Consider the following 20,971-nt stretch of genomic DNA (forward strand, 5'->3'; position numbering starts at 1 on the left):
ATGCTCAAGGCAGCCAACAAATTTCTGTTTAAAGAGGGAAAAAAGGATTGGTAATGACAAACATACATCCTTAGGGAGAGTGAATCACCAAGGAGAGGAACCCTGCATGGTAAGATGAGGGGCACTGCTGTTATGGTTTGTGTGGAAACGCAGGTGGAGGGTGAGGTCTCCGGTGCAGACGTCACGGGAGACGGTGTTGCTCGCAAGAGTTTGGGTCATGGAGATGGACGCCTCGTGAGTGGATTAATGCCTCTCCAAAGGGAGCTTGTGCTGTAGTAACTGTGACTGCTCACCATAAGGATAGGTTGTTCTAAAGCAAGCCCATCTCATATTTTCTCCTACCCATGCCCACTTGCCTGTCTATTTTCCCAAAGTGCCATAAGGCCCTTACTCAACGATCTTGGTCTTCACAGTCTCCAGAACTATAGCTCAAATAAACCTTTGATCTTTATAAATTACCCAGTCTTGGGCATTCTGTTATAGCTATAGAAAATGGACTGAGACAGCTGGAGACAGAAATGGTCCCATCACGGCAACTGGCCAATCCAATTCCTGCAACAGACATAAATGGATTATGTCCTAAAGCAACATATAGATCAAACACACTTGGAAGTTTGAAAGTTCTAGCATGAAAGACCAAAATCTGTTTCATTCTCCTGGGGATTTTCTCCATTAATAAAACCAATCAACACAAGCCTCATGTCATGAATGAAGAAACTGACTCATATACCTTAATAGTTGGCCCCGAAGTGAAAAAAAGGCAACAGGAAAGGAAGAGCAGCCAAGTCCAAGAGCTACATATTAATGCTTATGTGTAGGCATAGTATTGAGTGCTCTGTGTTTAGTGCTTTATTTTATCCTTACCATGAACCTTTTTTAAAATGTTATTTATTTATTTTATGTATTTAGTACAGGATCTACAGGGTCTTACTAGTCTCACTATGTAGTTCTGACTCATAGTGGTCCGCCCATTTACAGCCTCCCAGGTGCTGGGATTACCATGCCCAGTCTCAATCACCATCTCAGCCTGCCCCAGTGGCAGGGCCAGTATGGCATGCAGGGGATCGAACCTCCAGCCCCTGCATCTGCCTAACCAGGCACTTTAATCCACTGAGCTATTTGGCCAGCCCATTACCACGAACTTATGAGAGCAAAATTCCTACTTCCACTTTACAGGTGAGAAAACCAAGACAGGGATTCTAATTTCCCTCAAAGTCATGGGGAACAGTTGGACTTGGAACATCATTTCTTCACTGACATTATTTATGGAGTTAGAGCCAAGTACAGGACATATGGTCATACCCTACTTGTGTGTGTCACAGTGCTGCTGAGCCTGGGGTCCATATCTATTAAAAAAAAAAAAACAACAACCAAAACAATGAACTGAGCCACCTGAGCATAAGATCCTGTAGCTAAAGGCCAGCACAAAGCCTGGTAAATGACAGGTACTCAGTAAAGACCACAGATCTTCTTACCTTTCCTGATCTTGCAGAATCTAAGCCTCCCAGGTGCAGGTGGGGCTTCATCAGGACTCACATTCATCACATGGGAAAGACGGGAGCACACATGGCATAGAACACTAACTACAGGCATTTATCTTATTGTAAGGAGAGCTAAGCTTGCTCTCTGACAGTGTAATTTGCTTTATTTTTCTTCATTTAGGAAGGGTTTCTTCCCATCCTTTAAGCCATGAATGTGGTAGAGCCAGTGGTTTTTGGTTTGTAGCAAGTATTTTAAACTGGTGCTTGTGCTCAGAGGACCCACGACAACCATCATTACAAGCATGGCCCTGATTTCCACATGGCAGCAGATGCCCCAGAGAAAGGCACAGCCCGCAGCCCCCCAGGCCTGGCCTGCAGGAGGCCACATCTTCTGCGGATGAGCGCAGCGCCTCTGGCTCCCATAAGCACAGAGTCTGTAACTAACTCGCCCAACCCAACCCCAGCACCTCACACACCCACATAAAATGTTGCTCCAAGTTTTAAGTTGGTGTCGAGGCACGTCCAAGAGCGGCTGTAGGTTGGCCTGAATGTTCCCGCAGCTGTCTCCATGTGGGGCTAACACTGGAGCTAAGGTTGGAATCCACCGTCTGCATCCCATTAGGCCCTTTTATGAGCTCAGAGCATGACTGTTTGGTTTGCATTTGCAGCACAGAGGAAAGCAATAAGGGGCAGCAGAGGGGCTTCCTAAAGGACACTTGGTGAAGCTCAACTGTGCCAGAAAACAACCAGGAGATAACCATGCAGCATGAACGGGAGAAGAAAGGAAAAGGACCATGAGAGGAGAGTGGGAACGCCCACTTCTGCTATCGCCCGTACCATCTACGAGATGCGCTCCAGGCACTGCTTTGAACCTCTCATCCTTGGTTGGCTTCATCTTAAAAGAATGAAACTGGACTAGATACACTCCCAGGTTTCTTCTAGCTTGAAGCTTCTAGTATTTCAGACCCTTTAGAAAGTCCTAACTGAACAAGCATGAAGGCTAATAATGAGCACAGTGTGAACCCTCTACCTGGCACCTGGCAATTGTTCACTGCATGAAGGAATGAACCCACACAGACAGGGGTGCAAGTGAGGCTTCTGGAGGTTCATTCACTGCCATCATGGATACACGATGCCCACACGCATACAGGAGCGCCTATGCTCCTGAGCACATGTTACCTCAGCGGTTACAAATTGTTATGGCCTCCATGTCAGTGACTAGACATGGCCGGGAAAGGGCCAAAGAGTCCTCCTCATCCCAACAGCAACTAGGAGTCTGACAGAAAAGACAGAATAGATGCAACTGTGAGATGTGACCTATGTCCAAACAGCACCTACAGGGCCAGGCTTGATAATTAACCTATAAATGAGAAAAAGATGGCCAAGAGCTCTGGCCATCAGGGTCCTTCTGGAATCCCAAGGCAGACTTGGAGCCCAAGAGCTCTAGGCAGAAAGCAGCCTCTGGAACAGAAAGTAGCAGCCTTACAGAACTGTGTAGGAGCCAAGGCAGTGAGCTTCTCACAAAGAGTTCAAACGAATCAGTCATGGTCAGAGCCTGTGCAAGGTGGGGAGGATAATGGGCGTGCATGTGCATCGGGGGTAGACACTACGTCAACACTCTCCTCTCGCCTTCTGATTCTCAGCCAGTGCCTCCCATTAGTTGAAGCCAACAAGAAACAGAAGGCAAGGGAACCAGGTGCCACAAGGCCTAGAAGTGATCCGCCTGGCACAGAGGAAGGCAGAAAATGAAGTGGGAGATGGGGAACAAAGTCCCACATGTGCACACACTTTTGAGGTGTAGTGGGGACCAACATATTTTTGACTTCTTTTTTTTTCCTGCGATACCAGGGATTGAACTCAGGACCTTGTGCTTCCCAGGCAAGCACTTATTCCACCGAGCTATCTCTCCGGTCCTCAACTTCTCAAAAGTGGTTACTTGTTATGTAAAAGGGCTCTGCCATTTAAATAATCTAAATGGAAAAATTAGGGTCTTCTAGCCTATCTTAGATATTTATAAAAGTGGGAACAAGAATGTTTCTGTTGCATAAGGCACGGTGTATTTGTTTACAAAGGGCCAAAGAGTGAAACTGTTAAGACAGTCTAAGCAGACAAAGTTTTCTCCTAAGTTTTCTTTTACCGGTACAAGCCCATTTTCCAAAGATAAAACAAACTCCCAAGTTTGCACACTAATGCATTTTTCCATATCAGTTGGCAATTAAAACAAGAATCTCAAAGGTCAGCCAAAAGTCTGAAATAACGAATGAAAGAGGCAGATATATTATCTCTTGATTCCAAAGTGTAATAAGACATGCTATGAGAAACCACCTGGAGGGCGGCACTTGGCAGGCCACAGCTCAGGGATCTGTGTTTCAAACAGCTGCTCTTTGCCAACTAACAGTTAACCTTTAACAGGGACCCCTGGAAAAAGTTCCAAAAATATTAGTGTCTCCACAATGCCATTTGTTTTTGTGCAGAGTTCCATTGATGGCAACGCAAATGTGGAGCTTGGATGAAGATTACGAGCTCTCCTAATATGGTGGAGAAGAAAAGAGAGGAAGAAAAGCCTGCTGGCCCCCTCCTGGCTAGAGATTACATGTGTGAGGTTTTCAGGACGGGCTCAGACTCAGGTATTCTAGTGCATAGTACTTATAAATCCAATCCTGGAGGAAGAGTTGTACAATTTATGGCCCTTCAGCTCTGTGGGGAATACACTCAATAAAACTAATGAGTCTCTAATAGCATGAAAAATTCTGTTGTTTATTCATTCACGATAATGCCTGCATCCCTATTGCGTACTGCAGATGGTGTAAGGTGGTTAGGATACCATGATGGATTATGCAGCGTAATCATGTTGTGCAGTATGGAATGGGCTCTCGAACCACTGTCAGACTGCTGACATTTGAATCTCTGTTCTTCCACTGAAAAGCTGGACAGCCCTGAGCAACTTCCCTAAATACCGTGTGCTTCCGCGACCTCCTTTGTGAAGCAGGGATAAGCACCACTCCTTCACAGGACCCCTGTAGAATAAGCTCACAGACTTAGCGCTTATAATTCAGAGGTAGTAAATGTTCCATCAATCGTGGCTATATGACAATGTAGAGTACTGACTTTAACATCCTGCTTTAGTAAGAGCCACAGATACAAACAGGAAAACCATGGCAGAATGTTAAGCGCCATTTAGGGCTTCCCTACAGGCTAACGTACCAGGCAGGAATGGAACAGTTCAGACGGGCCTTTCATTCATAAAAATAAGAAGTACGTCACTGGTGCTTGGGTCAAACCGGAAGACAAAGGATCTGCACAACACTTTCTCCTGTATTCTGGTCTTCCTGACACCGCTGAGCACTTCCGAAGTGTCTTTCATCTTCAAAGCTCCCCAAAGGCCTGGGGGCACAGAGACAAAGGGTGGAAGAGAGAGGAACAACACCGAGTGTGCAGGTAGCGGCCAGTCACAGCTAGTATTTGTCTCCTCAGACTGCAGTACCTGCAGTGTCTTCACTGCCATGGCGTAAAACTAAAGCAGTTTTTACTTCTGCGATAGCCCAGAACGCGCTCGCACTGGGATCAGCCAGCAATCTCTAAAGCACAGCCTCCCTCTCTCCCTCCTTCCCTCCCATGACTCAGTAGATATACCCTACCTTTGAAGTTGGGAGAATAAAATTACTTTCATCTGCCTAGAAAGCAGCCCTGTGGAGAAGAATCGTACTTGGAATCAGAATCAGAATCAAACGAGAGTTCAGGCTGTGCAAATCTGAGTGAGCTCAATGGTCTTAACTCTTTTCTGGAGATACAGGAAGGTGATGCATACATCAGTCTCCACCTGTATCAGTTTGGCGGTACATGATACCTAAGCCTGAGTCAAAAGGGTTTCAACAAGGAGGAAATGAAGCCCCTCAAGAGACAGGAAGTGAGGGGGAAGGGTAGGGTGCAGCCTGTGCTTTTCTGGGGCTCTCTGCCACCTGCTGTCTCTTGCATGTTGTCTGCACCCTAAAGCTGAAGGCACAATGCCTGTAGAAGTTCCCGACAAGACACAGAAGAAGCAAAGGGGCAGTCTACTTTGTCTTTTGTAGGCATGAGCAAACTTTCCCTATTAGCTCCATAACAGATCTGTCTTCAGATCTCATTGCCCAGATTGGACAGCAGGCTCTATCTTACACCTGTCACTGGGGTGTGGACTGCAGATGCCACAAGTAGAACGGGCCAGTCATCGTATCGGTCCAATTTTAGTATATATGCTGCCAAAGTGAGTGCTGGGCCAGTCATCTTAGAGAACACTGTTTCCAAGTCCACACAATGGCTTTACCACTCTGGGACCTGCTGGAGAGGATTAAGAGAGAAAGCATGAATGTATTTTAAGGAAGTCAATGTGTACACAGCTATTCTCATAGTTGGAACTTTCCTAAATTGCAGCATCAATCATTCAGAGATGCTGACACTCCAGACATAAGCAGTGGCATAGTGGCCCAAAAGAGGAGACTTGAACATGTCCACAAAAATGCCCAATAACCACTCTATGCAGGGTCTGGAGGCAGCTTTAAGTACTACAGTTGAGAAAAAGTTTTATGTGGCCTTTTGTATGTCTGTCCCCAGTGGACACCCGCAGCGGCATGGTATAAATGTGGAAGAAAGAACTGAGGGGGTCCAAAGGCAAAGCTGGGCATGTCAAGAAGGTCACTTGCCAATAAGCATGATGGACTGTAAGGTGGGGGTATAAGGTTTTATAAAAGTTTAGGGCAAGTAGGGATTACAAATTGCTCACACCTATAGTCTCAGCTACCTAGGAGGCTAAAGCAGAAAGATCACAAGTTAGAGGCCAATGGTGTCAAGTTAGTGAGAACCTGTCTCAAAATAAAAACAGCTGGGGACATAGCTCAGTGCTTCCTGGGCTCAACCCTCCATGCCAGGTGTCAGGAGCAACAGTGATCACAGTAAAATTTTGGAACGTGACAGTACACAAAATAGTAATTGACTTTGCAGATGAGACAAAGCTGAGGCTGAGTACCGCTGCAGGGAAGCCTTGGAAGCAGGCTGGGATTCTTGCCCAGAGCTCCCGAGAGAGCCTGCAATTGGGAGTACTGGACACTGAGAGGACAGGAGAACCCTCCGAGGCAGAGCCTCACCAAAGGTCTGTATATGAAGCCACCAGACACCCATCCCGGCCTCAGTGCCACAGCCTGGTGAGGGGCTGCCTTCTGCAACGTGCTTCCCTCCTGAATCACAGCAGCTCTGACCTCGGAGGCACCAGGCACACATAGCTGAGTGAAGCGGCACTGCTCCAAAACTGGGAGCCAGAGAGAGACTCCAAGGCAAATGGTTAGACTCCTGGGCACGCTCCCATCTGGCTCCTGCAATGCCGTATTCAATGAATTCTTTCCCCAAATTTCCCCTCACGTAGGCTATTTCCTCAGAGAGGAAAGATGCCCTCTGAATGAGAGCAGCCCAGGGACAAAACCACTAGCAGCTTATCTCGCAAGAGCAGCAGCACCAGCCTCACATTTGGGTCACCTGCAGAGCTTTTATTAAGCACTACGACCTGGCCCTGCCAAGATCGAATGCCCTTCGGTCATGGTGCAACCTCAGTGAAAGGTCCACTGCGTTCAGGCCTGGTTCTGGGTTCTGAGACATGTCCCGGGTCTCCCTCTTGGGAAGACGGAGCTACTTCTGGGCATGGACCCCATCTGGACAGGCCTTCCAGTGAGCATTTCGGCGATCATCACAGCTCATCAGACACGCGAGGAAGGCCTTTCCCATGTAAGAGATTACAAAACAAAACAAACCAAACTGAGAGGAAATCGGAGGAAACAGAAACAATGCAGGGAGGAGAAAAACACTTCAAAGAAGTTGAAATGAGATCTACACAGTTGAGCAGCTTTTCATCTGGGAAACAATCACAGGAGGTTATAAGAAAATTTCAGAGTTTGGAGGAGCTCCTGGGAATTAGAAATTTGATTGCAGACACAAATAGAGAGTATATGGATTGGAAGAAAAAAAATGAAGACATTTCCTATAAAGTAAAATTCTTTTTAGAGGAGACAGAAAAAATAAGACAGAACTGAGAGTCTCCCTCCAGGTAGCAGGTGTTGTACAAGAAGGGAAAAGAACATTTATATTTTAAAAACTCTAAGGCCAGGGATGTAGCTCAGTGGTGCAGCGCCTACCTAACAAGCGTGAGGCCCAGAGTTCGATTCATAGTACCAAAAAAGAAAATAGTAAAAATAAGACCAAAAAAAGTCCCTTTGGAAAACCCCAGCTACTCTGGAGGCTGAGGCAGTAGAATTGTGAGTTTGAGGCCAGCTTAGGGAATTTGGTGAAAACTCATTTTAAAAACAAAGAACAACAAAATCTCAAAACAAATACACAACCACAGTAGAAAACTATATAGGACTGGAAGGCAGTGTCCAGGTTTCCAGAATGGGAAAGCCCATAGGAAGCCTAGCAAGACGGATGCAAAGGGAGTACCACCCAAGTGCAGCAAGGCCTCATCTTTAAGAGAAGCAGTGTTATACGCAACAAGGAGGAAATCCTGAAAGCCCTTAGAGGGGGAAGTGGGCGCAAAGCATCAGGAATTAGGGACACCTGCAATCTGAACAGCACCACGGAAACCCAGAAAAACAAAGCTTCTGAAATTCAAAGGGAAAGGGGCTCGTAAGAGGGTCTATACCCCATGTGAGCTCTGCCTACTTCGGGGCCACTAAAGAACGCACCTCCCACATATGTTTTGTTAGGAATGTCTGGAAGATGTGTTTCACCAGAAAGAGAACATAAAAAGGAAGACAAGGGGTTTCGAACACAGCGGGTGCCACATGAGAAAGAGGTGCAATGAATCTCCAGTATGCTAAAAGGACATCCAGTGATGGTGGCTGAGCAGCCAGTCTCTAGGCAGACAGGCAAATCCACCTGAGAATGAAGGTTGTGGGGCCGGGGAGGTAGCTCAGTAGAATAAGTGCTTGCTTGGCAAGCACAGGTTCCTGAGTTCAATCCCTGGTACTGCAAAAAAAAAAAAAAAAAAAAAAAAAAAAAAAAAAAAAGAGAGAGAGAGAGAGAGAGAGAAAGAAGGTCGCATACAGAGGTGAACCAGATGGCAGAGTGCACTTGCTGCTCAGAAGTACGGAGTTGGAAGTGGTTGTCTTTGAGGCACAGGAGCCAAGGTTTGTGACAGTCTTTAGCTACAAGCCTTATAGAGGGCAAGAAGGGAAGCTCAGGTGATGAACTGAATTCCAGAATGAAAAGCAAGTATCAGAAAGAGATGCCCATGCAGGGTCCCCTCTCTTCGTGCCCCTTCTGGGGAGGGCAGAACAGATAGAGGCTGCACAACAGACAGGACAAAGGCAGAGCCGGGCACCACTGCAGCCCAGAGAAGACACCCTGCTGTCCCAGGACTCTAGGTGGAATTGAATTCTCCTGCGAAAACAATTTCAAAGTGTGAGCTGCCCAGAGCTTAGAGAGGACCATAGGAACCGAGGCTTGGAGGAAGCCAGGCATGGTACTGGGGCACTGTGGAAGCAAGGCAGGAGACAGAAGAGCAGTGTTTGGTAACTCTGCTGCGATGGGCCTCCGCTGGAGGTTGGACATTTGTGTCTGCCCGGCACTTCAGGCTCCGGGCACAAGGGTGAACAGGGCACAAGGGTGAACACCTGGACGAGTCTCAGCCTAGAGTCCACGTGGGTTGCTTCGTCACTTTCCGGGGCTTGATCAGTCTCCTCGGGTTGTGGCCTCTCTTTCTACAGATCCTAGCACAGGTGTCCCTTCTGGCACTTCCACTACCACCCGAGTCTCACAGCTGCCCCCAGGCCCAGTAGGTTTGACTAGAGATCCCCAAAGCCTTGCATTTTAACTCTGTTTGCGTTCATCTGCAGTGTGAATTTGGAGTTGCAAGAACTATAGTACTCTATTTTGTGTATTTAAAGATAGTTCTATATTACCTAGAGTTTATGCTCTTTCCCTTACAGCAAACTCAGCTTGACCTACTTTTATGAAAAACATTTATTGTGTATATTCGCAGAATCTCTTCCCAGAAGTGGTTCCCAGAATGACAGCTAACGTTACCTCCTCCTTTCCTTCCACCTCATGAGCAAAACTGACCTACTGTCACTCCTAGTATCTATAAACTCCCTAGTGGTGAGGGACTCCATGATAGAAAATGCCAGCCTCTTTCCAAATAGCTTTCAGCGTCAAGTCTTCTGCTTTGTCGATGCTCTGATGAAAACATTCTGTGACTCGGTGGTGGGGCTCTTGTCCAGGCAGATTGCTCAGTAGCTTGGGGTAAAGATCTGTCCCCAGAGGCGCTAGGGAATCGCCCATGGGATCATAAACACAGGTCGCTAAGTAGAGAACAAGCACAGCTTTCTCTGCCCCAGATTTGCTGGGCTGCTGGTAACAAGCAGCAGCCAGGGACGTTGCCAGGGGGTCAGGGGCCTGGTTTGCTGAGCCTGCCCACGATCGGAGCGCCGGACCCGCGGCTCTTACAAAAGGCGTCCGAGAGAACCGCTGCGCGGCTCCGCGCGGGAGGACCCCGCCTAGTCCTCGAGCTCTCCTCTGCCCTGCCCGGCGCGCACACACCAGGCGCCTCCTTCCGTCCAGAAACTGACAAGCTAGCTGCAGATCACTCCTGCCGAGGAACGCAAACCCTCTCCAAACGTGCAGATGCCCAGGCCAAACCGCCAGCGACCAGCGGGAAGAGTGCTGCAGACGCTCACGGCTGCTGCGGGCCCCACCCCCCACTTGTGTGCACCCGGCTGCGAAGTGCACCCTACCTGCGCCGGACGCGCAAGCTTGAGGTTCCTTTCTGCCCTCTAGGGAGAATCCTACCTCCAGTTTCGAAGTCACCTTCGGAGGCTTCCTCTCCGAGTCCTCTCCCGGCTTCCTCGGAGCCTCGGTCAGGAGCAGCTCCGCTCCGGGTAATCCGCTCCGGCCGGGTTCAGCCGCCCCGGGAGCCGGTCATTACCCGGTCACCTGCTGGCGGCCGGGGGGCGGGCAGGGCCGGCTGCCCCGGACGCCACCCCCCTCCCGCGCGCCGCTGCCCCTAGCCCTGCGCGGCTCCGTGGGCTTCAGCTCTGTGGGAGCCCCCCGCCCCGCTCAGGCCCGGGTTGCGGAGGTTATGAAAAGACTGTAACGTAATCCTAACGCGGCTCGCCACTCGCGGGCTCACTTGTCAAAACTCCACAGCATTCCAGAATCCCTGCCCGGTCACTCCCTCCTCTCCCAGGGAAAAGGAAACCGCCCCGGGGAGGATCGCCCGGGTTAGGGGTTCTCATTCAGGCGCCTCGTTTACATCAAGGGCTCGGGAGCTTCCTGCAGTATACTGGGAGCAGGACTGAAGGAGAAAACGCCCTGCCCCGCGAGGTGTCCGGGTTCCCGCACCCTGCTCCAGAGCGCTCCCTAGAAACCCCCGCCCTAACATCATTCACTTCCTAACCGCTCGGTTTTATAATCAGCCGACGTCTGGGCTCTTAGGGGGCAACTAAAATCGCAGCCATCAGATGGGGCGGGATGTTAGGGAACTTTCCATAAATCCCCGCTCTGATTCTTCCTTCTGGGGCACCCGAATTTGCCACCCTGAATTACAATGGCCGGTGACCGCACCGCGCAAGCATTTCCTTTATACCTTCTCCCGCCCCGCCCACCTTCTTCTGGGTTCGAGCTACAAATCCTCCTACCCGAGGCCTGCGCAGGCTCGGGCTGCCCAGCCGTCTCCAGCTGCAAACTGCTGAGGAAGCCCGACCCAGGAGCCCCAACTGTTTACATCACACCCACTGAGCGCTTCCTGTCTTAAAGGAATGGGAATACAAACAAGGCAGGAAAGAAGTGTTTGCTTTTTTTGAAAAAGTACAGGGACGGGTGATAGAGAGACAAGAGCCACCCCACATGGTTTCACCGCTCTTCGAAACTTCGATAGCATTTTATTCCATTTTTCCACTCCGCTAACACTTGTTGAAAAATAAAAGCATAGCTCTGCCAAACCTCAAACCATTAAGGAACTTATGCTCAAAACTCATTTTCACCCGGCTTTGGGAGGACTCCAAGTTGGGGGTCCTAGGGAGACCTGGACTAGAAATATGGCGAGCTCCTGAGGTCAATGGCGTGAATCTCAGAAGAAATAAACCACCTCCAGCCTTGTGCCTGCACAGCGAGGCACACCATCTCCCCTTCGTGGGGTTCGCCCGGGAATCTCACCTCCCTCTCCTTCCACTCTACATTTCCCCAGAGATTATTTTCGTCTAAGCATCCAGTAAAGGGGCTTTACAAAGGACAGATCTGATGGAATTCAAAGCAATTAGCTGTAATAGAGGAGACCAAAGAAGACTTCAATTCCCAGTGCCATTACTGCCACTAGAATGGGTAATTAGAGCCTAGGAGGGGCAAACCCAGGTCAAGTCCAGGCTGGAAATCTGTGCACTCTCAAGAAGCTACGAGGAGCACCTGGTACCTAATCAGCACAATTACCAGTCCTGGAATTATCTTCAGTTGCTTCATCAGGCCAGTCTTACAACAAACCAGAACCAGGCCAGAGTGCTGGGTTATGACATTCCTCCCTTGGAAGTACTGGAAGCTGAGAAATCACTCCCAAACAAAACAACAGCAACGAAGAACCCTAGCATAACGTTAATCTCCAGGATGTATGCGTACTATAACCAACACCACCTAATACAGATCAAGGGAATTATATGTGCCCAGGAAGACAAGCTTTGAGGGCTAGTTCCCAAAAGGTTACACTTCCTAGACCAAGGCAAGTTAGGCGGATTTCAGAAAAAGCAAAGTGTATTAGAACTCTAGCAGAAAGTGTGTGCCTTTCAGGCATTCTAATGAGTATTAGCTCCTACCCTATTTCCCTTTTCCAGATCTTCTGCTAATGAGGTGGAAGTCCTAGTGGATTCATGAGCGTTCTTTTATGTGGCATCTCTGTATCTGAAAAGTTTTATGGGGGCTAAGTTCAAATTGAATAATTTTCTAATAATAATTTCAGAAGTTTTCTGCACTTCCTGAGTGCTTTTCCCACTGGCAGTTTCTTAACGCTTTAAAGCTTCTAACCTTCTTCATTCCTTCAATCCGGTATGTAATTTATGATGCTTAAATCAGTGCAGTTTAAAAGTAGATCTACAGTTTTAAGTATAATGCAGTAAATATTCTGCTCCTCTCCTCCCCAGTCTTTGTGGCTTAAGAACAGTTTAGGGTATGTATGTGCTCAGAATTAAAGATTTGACCACATCTGCATAATATCTTAATTTCAGGAAAGCCTTTGAATGCATATGTCATTCTCATCAGCAGGCCAGAATGATAGGATCTGGGCTGTCTTTTCCCTACTCAGCCTTTGCTGCTGACTGGAAAAGAGATCAGTGGCTCAGTAAACAAAGGAGTGCTTAAAATGTGCTCTACGATTTTATCCTGGGTCTGGTTTAAGTAATACTTGTGCACACCCTGAGTCTTCAAATAACATGAATTTGAGTGGGAACTGCTGATATGTTGGGAATCCAAATGGCTTCAATACATTAAGGAAATGGTTCATTCAAGACAGTTGAGAGTTTGGCATGATGGCTGATGACAAAGAGGTATCCCTGGGGGGGATAATCAGCGGGAAGGGCCTAAATGGGGCTTAATGTCTAAATTCAAGAAAAACTGACAAAGAGGTGAAGATCATGGCACGTCGTGCATTTAATTGGAGCCTGCCTGCCTTTCAGATAAGAAACAGGAAAAACAATACTGGGTTGTTCACATTGCTGGGGGGTTGACACAAAATGGAAGTGCCTCTGCTGTTTCCTGTACACCCCGATAAAGAATTTTTAGCAGACACATGCTTATGAAGGGGTATGTTTGCCTGAGGTCCCTTATTATATTTATTTATTTATTGAGGGCTCTCATTTTAAAGGAGGATGTGAAGACATTGGAAAGGTTCCAAAGGAGAACATAAATGATTAAAAAGACAGAAAATGGAAGCTATGGGGGAAGGTTGAAGGACTTGGAGTTGTTTAGTCTACGGTGAAAAAGAGCATAAAGGCAAACTTAACAGTCTTGTATTTGAAGGGTTATTATAAAAAGGATACCCACCAGCTGCTCTTCATCTCTGCAGAGGACAGAGAGGGAAGAGACTCAAAATGCAACGTCACACTGTGGCTCTGATTTGTAGAAGACTTATCTGTCCTCATGGTAACTGACTTGATATTCAAAATCTCATCTGACGTCATTGTGCAGCCTTATTGAATGTCATCTGATGGCATTCAAGTCTTGCATTTTAGGCCGGAGCTATGTAAGAATGTCTTCCATCCCTTTCTAGAGCTGTGGTGTTCTTCAGTTCTTCCACCAAGTGTCAGAGCAGAGATCTTGAGCCTCTGTGCTCCCTAACTTACGAACAAGGGGCTGTGACAATCTAATGATCCCCCAGAACTGGACCTTCATCTCTAATTGGGGTAGATACCTCTAGGAATATGTTCAACCTGAGATTCTGAAATAGGTGGTAAGTATATTCCCTGGCGACACTCTCACGCGTATATTGTTGCAGTGTACAGGAAGCATCACTTTTTGTGATGATCTAAATATCAGTTGATGATAATAATAACTATGAATTATAAACTCTCACTATAATTATGTTGGGCACTGTGCCTAATCTATTTTATGTAGACTGGCTATCTTGTTTATTCTCTGCAATAGTGCTATGAAGTGGGAATAATTATTAGCTTTATTCTAACACAAAGAAACTGAGTCACAAAGAGCTTAAGTAATAGCTACTAAATGTCGGGAGTCCCAATTCAAACCCATTTAGTCTGATTCAGAAGGGTTGTACTCAATCATCACAAGACGGCCTCCTGTCATTATGTGTTTTTAGCAATTTAGAAGAAGGAAATGTTGGAGGAAAAAAACACATTTATGCTTGTTGACCCAAACTGACTAAATACCAAGCCTTCCACAGGCTTAATCACCTGTGGAATGAAATTTTCTTTACCCAGTGTAGGACAGAAAAAGAAGGATGAAGTTTCCTTTTTCAGTGGGAGGATGTCTGATACACTCCTACAAAGCTGAAGAACCTGTACAAAACTGACCTCTATTTTATGAACCAGAAAACTCACCATTCATTTTTAATCTATCCTTTATATATCATAGTTCTCCTGTGACAATTGAATGAATGAATCAGAGTATTATTGCCTGTGATGCTGCCCTACGACACACTGAGCTGAATCGAAATTCTCCTGGATCCTGGTGGTCAAGATTCTCTGGTCAACTATTTCACAGGGTTTCTTATCAGAAGTCCTTTAAGAGTCTTAAAACCCAACGATCTTTTTGGATTTAGCATTCATGAGAAAACACATAGATGGGTCACATATTTTCCCAGTGTCAACTACTTTTAGATCACGACAAGATTCTTAATGAGGTTTATTGAATGCTGTTGTTTATCAACTATAGATGATTCTTAAGTGAAGCACACATCAAAATGATTTTAAGAAAGGCAAATGAACCACACACAAAATAAAATGCCTTGATCCAAGTTACTCCAAAGGACAGATATTTTCCCATTAAGACAATTTATCCCAAGTCTATAAACAGAGAGGGGCATAATTATACGAGTGTTTGCTAACAGATCTAAACCTTATGTAGCTATAAAAAGCTGGAGAAAGGAAGAAAGCGGAAATTCCCAGGAGAAGATCCCTAACCACATCACGCCCTCAGATCTCCCTAAGTACAAAGCCCCGCAGTGACACCAAGCAGAGCATGAGAAGAAACCTCAGGATTTTGATACAGTCCACACAAATACAAGAAGAAAACCTCAGGATTTTTGTCACAATCCACATAAGTAAGTTTGAGTTATTCTGAAACTAAACAATGACATTCTACCCAGCTGACACAGAGCAAGTAGATGACTTATTGTCACTACAGATGCAGCTAATAGAAATAGGACGCCCTGAATTGAAAGGGTCTTTGGCAAATGTTGACTGAGTGCATGGGTGAGTGACTAGAAGTCTCAGCAGATACCCCTGATGCTTCCTTTCCCTTTTTTATCCCTATTGGGAAGGTGATACCAATGCTTCGGCCCCGGAGCCATGAAGAGGGCCTGAACCAGTGGGCTTGGGGACCCAGGGAGTGGCTCATGCAAACAGAGACCGGCCTTCCACTCACAGATGTCACCTTGTAGCCTAGCCATGGAGGCTGAAGATGATGAAACAGATTTTCCTCAGTAGCTCATGGTCATGCAACTAATAGGTAGAGAAGCCAAAACATAAACAAAAGGCATTCTGAATCAGTGATTCTCTTAAAGGGCTATACGATGCTCCTTAGGCAAAACTTTCCTCCTGCCACTCCTCAGCACAAACTCAGTGTCCCAGGCCAGTGATTACCCACAAACATGCAAAGAATGCTGTGATCACTGTGGGGTGGGCTCCCCGACTTCCCTAGGCCACTGTCACCTCCTTCTGAGTGCTCAAGTAACTTATTCTTCAATAAGCAGAGTAACTTACTTGGCTCCTGTCACATGTCTCCAGCCAGCTCTGAAGTTGCTTTGGGGTTGAAGCCATGACGTTTGTCAGCCTGGAGGTGCAGCGGAATGACAAAAACCTGGGCTTAAAGTCCAACTCTCAGAGTTACTACCTTAGGACTCTAGGTGAGTGTTTCTCATAGTCAAACCACCTTCCTTAAAGAGGAAAGACTAAATTAGAAAGTGTACATGAAGTGTCTAGGAAGATGTCTGATATCATAAGCAAATAATTCTCAGCCAGAGACTCCCACTGCATCAGGGACATTTGGCAAAGTCCGAGGATATTTTTTGTAGTCATAACTATAGGCAGAGTGCAGTCATAACTGGCATCTAATGGGTAGGGACCCAAGGTACAGCTAAATATTCTATGAAGCCCTGAACAGTCCCTATCAACAAAGGATTATCAAGTTCAAAGTGTAAATAGTACTGAGATATAAAAACTTTTTAAAAAATCTATTAAAATCTGGGAAGGGGAGGCAGAGGGATTGCAAGTGCCTAGGTGATTTAGTAACACCCTGTCTGGGGATATAGCCCTTTGTGAAAGCCTTGGATTCAGTCTACAGTACTAGAAAAAAAAGTCCTCACTTCTTTTTCCCTTTCTTTTCTTTCCTTTTCTTTCTCTTTCTTTCTTTCTTTCTTTCTTTCTTTCTTTCTTTCTTTCTTTCTTTCTTTCTTTCTTTCTTTCTGTGGAACCGGGGATTGAACTCAGGCCCTTATCCTACTGAGCTATCTCCCCTGCCCCCTTTTCCTGTTTCTTACAGTACCATATTCCTAGTAAGAACTCAGCAAACCCTTGCTGGGTAAACCTGTCCATGAACAGCCTGAGTCCTAAGACACTGTATGAATCATAAGATATTTTGCTGGTCACACCTAAGTCGAGGTGTGGTCTTGCCATGGCATGGGTTTAGATGAGAGTTAATTAACCGATAACCTGAATTTTTAAATACCCAGACCCGGAGAAAGGAATTCTGAACTGAACTCAGTCTGACCCTGGGAGCCCGAGACCAGCAAAAGCGATGTCAGTGGTGGTGCCCGGAGAACTTGTGCAAAGCTGCGCTCCTCCTCGCTGGTAGCTTCTGTGGCGACTTTGCTATTTTGCTGTGAATGCTTCCTCAGCTCATGTTTCCCCCACTCTGAATTAATACAGTACAAGAGCCAGAAAGTCACAGACAGATCTGCTTGGTCTCACGCCCTTTGCCCACCACCCACTTTTCACGGTCAGCTCATCCAGTGAGCCCTGACAGAGACTGCCAATGGGAAAGCAGAGCGGAAGCAAAGAGGACACGCAGCCAGGACTTGTAGACTTCAACAACAGATTTGGCCAAAATGGTTGTTAAGAACAGAAATGTAAGGGCCGGCCAAACAGCTCTACAGATTAAAGCAAGCAGGGGCCAGGGTTTCGATCCCCGGGCCTGCTGTGCCAGCCCTGCCCCTGGGGAATGCCGAGGCTGCAATTGAGACTGGGTGTGGTAGAATGTGCCTGTAATCCCAGCTCTTGGGAGGCTGTAAACAGGCAGATGACTAGGAGTCCCATATAGTAGTGAGACTGTGAACACCCAGTAGACCCTTCCCTAAAATTAAAAAAAAATAATAAAAAAAAAAAACCACATAAAAATAAAAACTTCCTGGGCTGGGGAGATTCTTGGCACCTGCCTGGCAAGAGCAAGATCTCCTGAGTTTGATCCTGGGTACTGCATGCCGTGCTGGCCCTGGAACAGGATGTGGTGGTAAATCCTATAATCCTAGCACTGGGGAGGCTGAGACAGGAGGATCACCATGAGTCTGAACTGGCTGTGTAGCGAGACCCTGTACCAAACAAATCAATCAATAAATAAAATAAAAGCTTTCATTCTTGGATAGAACATAAATCACATTGACACAAACCAAAAGGAGAGAGAGAGAGAGAGAGAGAGAGAGTGTGTGTGTGTGTGTGTGTGTGTGTGTGTGTTTCCACCTCCTTTCTCTACTTGATATCTTTGCCTATTTCTAGCTTATATAATTAGAAAGTATGAGTAGTTTTAGCATAATTGTAAATGAGAAAATTTGGGGCTGGAGAGATGGCTCAGTGGTCTAAAGCACCTACTTGGAACAAGCTTGGCAAAGCACAGGGACTGCGGTTCAATCCTCCAGCACCACATGCCAGCCAGCCACGCCCCCTGGTGGGCTGAGCTGGCCACACACACACACACACACACTAAATGTTAAAATAAAAATAAATTTAAAAAAATAATTAAAAAAAAATAAATGAGAAAATTTAAAACTGTATCAAAGCCCCCAGTCTCCTTTAAGTGCGATGTCAGATGGCCTGCTCAGAATGGAGCAGAACAACGCATGTGCTCATTTCCCTGGGGCACCTGCACGCACACAGCCTGGGGCTGTCTCTTCTGCTCAGCTCCCCTCATGGACGCAATTCCTACTCCCTGCCCAGGACTCAGATATCACTTCCTGCAGGGACTTCACTCTGAGCCTCCCTGGAATCTATCTGGGGCCTTCCTCGTTGCGCCAAGAGCAGCCTTGCTGCCCATTCACCCATCTGCTCCCCTGTGCAGACTGCAAGGGGGAGGACATGTGTCCTTTCACTCTTCGATTGCCAGGGCCCAGCCCAATGAAGGAAGGAGTATAAATAGATTTGCAAATGAATTAATTCCTGAAATTACTGATGGCGTGCCTATCATGAGCGTGGTGCAGAGCTATGCACTAGAAACAACGCTTATTACCCTAGTATTAACAATGAACAATGACAATGAAAAGTAAAAAGAGTTTCCTTCCTTCCTTCCTTCCTTCCTTCCTTCCTTCCTTCCTTCCTTCTTTCCTTCCTTCCTTCCTTCCTTCCTTCCTTTCTGTTTAGGAATCAGACCAAGGGCCTTCATTCATACTGAGCTGCATCCCAGTACCCACCACATTTTTAAAATTTTGAGATAAGGTCTTACTAAGTTGCAGGCCAAGCTCAAACTTTTGATCCTTCTACCTCAGCCTCTTGACCTCTGGGATTATGAGCATCTGTTACCATACCTGGCATGACTAATGTTTATTGGACATATGCTATCAGGGATCATACTAAACTCTTTTGTGTAATTTCTTTTAATCCCCCCAACCCACGTAGCAGATACTATTTTTCCAATTGCACAATTAAAGAAAGACATTAAGTTACATTGATCTTAATCTAAACGAATCTCTGGTATTTAAGTTCTCAGAGATCTACTTCCATGGACTTACCTCATACCAACTGTAAAACGGTTAATGTGAATTTACTCATGAGCCTTGCTGGATCACTCTCACCCTGCCTGGATTGTCCTTGTGTTACTGGATATGGGGTACCCTGGGCTCCTTTTCAGGTTCTTGTTGTTCTGAATAAAAAACTGAACAGGACAATTGAAGAACCTAGAGGTTTTACTTTGCTAAAGGCTTAAGGAAAGGTTTTATATAAGAAAGATGCAAGAAGAGAGAGAAGTGTCTAAAGACAAGAAGTGCTCTGAAGAAGGAAGTATGAGAAAAGGAAATATGCCCTGAACGCAGAGTGAGCCAGGATAAGGAAAAGATGGCGGCCACAGGTCCAGTGGCCGCCATCTTTTTATATTCTCCTTCTAACATCAGTCTGGCCATCCTATGTAGGGATCTGCAGAGCTGTGTACTGGCTATAACTGACAGATATCCATAGTGTACTGCCATATCTCCTCCTGTCTCACCTGCACACCCTTCATCTTGTTTGAAATTTATTTTAAAATATGTTGATGCCGACTGTACAATGTCAGCCTTCCCCAGGCTGTGAGGTAATGTCTAGAGGACATGTGTATCATGAATTTACAGCTTATAGCTGGAGTAATCACTTAATAATGTCATTATCAAAGTCTACAGCAAGCCAGGTGTGGTGGCATATGTAGTCTTCATTTAGGAGGATTAGGCAGGAGGATTGCTACAAGTATGGGAGCAGGCTGGGCTACATAATGAGTTCGAGGCCAGCCTGAGCTACATAGCAAGACTCTGACTTAAAATCCAAAACTAAATTCAAATAAACAAAAATCCCCAAAATCTATAGCAGAAGGTTTGGTAATTAATAAAATACAAGCTAGAAATATTTCTTCATTTGTGTAATGAAGTATTTTGAAGATAAGTTGGTTAGAAAGAATGGGTGAGCGTCAGTCCCCTGACACTTTGGAGTGTTGGCTTCAGCACCGGAGAGGGGTGTAGCTCATGCAGCATTCCTTCTCTAGGCCTGAGGACAAAGTCAGGCAGGCAATCCTGCCTCCAGAATATTGATGCAATTAGTTCAGAAAGACCTGCCGGAAGGAGCTAATTGGAGACATTGCCAAGTTTATAAAAGCAGATAGTGACGTTACTTCTGTGCTTGTTTGCTAAGACCCACTGTGCACAGGGCAGAGGTCAAGGACTTGCTTTCTGGCTACCTCACCCAGAAAGGTGAAGTTGTGGGCCAGGAGACATATAGTCCTTTACTCTTCCTGACAGTCAGACTGCTGATGCTAAGAAAAAGGACTGACAACTGTATTGTGCCGATTGGCCCAGGCAGGTACATCGATGGTGCCCCTTCCCTGGCTTGATCTCTTGGCGAACACCTACTCATCTTCAATGCTTTGCTCAAAAATGCCCCCTACTTCAAAGACTTTCCTGATAAATCACCTCTGCCTAGAGCTCTTTAAGTTGCTGAGATCCTCCTGATAAACTCCAGTTGCCTAAGACTGGTGGTGAACCTATGGTATGCATGCTGCAGGGGGCTGTTTGTATCACTGAAACCTCTAAAAGTTTCGCTATCACTGGACTAAAATAACCTGGGCAAGCCTCTTCTTGTTCCCTGAAAAAACCTAACTTAGCACAAGAATTTCTTTTAGAATATGGGTTACTGAGCCAGGCACCATGCTTGGTGCTGATGGGTGGTATGAGTTTAAGAGACAAGGGTGGCACTAAAGAAGTAATGGCAGGGGCCAGCAAAATGGCTCAGTAGAATAAGGGCTTGCCTGGCAAGTGCAAGGGCCTGAGTTCCATCCCCGGTTCCACAAAAAAAAAAAGAAAAAAAAAA

General features: G+C 46.3%; 1 protein-coding gene across 6 annotated transcripts in view; it reads right to left on the bottom strand.

The window, feature by feature from the left end:
- Nucleotides 1-20,971, bottom strand: part of Pdzd2 (PDZ domain containing 2) — a 401,332-nt gene that overhangs the window by 211,692 nt on the left and 168,669 nt on the right. The window contains exon 1 of one of the 6 annotated variants that reach the window (XM_023702363.1): nucleotides 10,290-11,031. The exons of the other annotated variants lie outside the window; for them this stretch is intronic. The gene's annotated coding sequence lies outside the window, so the exon portion shown is untranslated. Of the gene's footprint in view, nucleotides 1-10,289; nucleotides 11,032-20,971 lie in introns of those variants that run through there. 6 annotated transcript variants of the gene reach the window in all.

Source organism: Octodon degus, unplaced genomic scaffold (genome assembly GCF_000260255.1).
Source record: "Octodon degus isolate 3935 unplaced genomic scaffold, OctDeg1.0 scaffold00149, whole genome shotgun sequence".
In the NCBI taxonomy this organism is placed as follows: Eukaryota; Metazoa; Chordata; class Mammalia; order Rodentia; family Octodontidae; genus Octodon; species Octodon degus.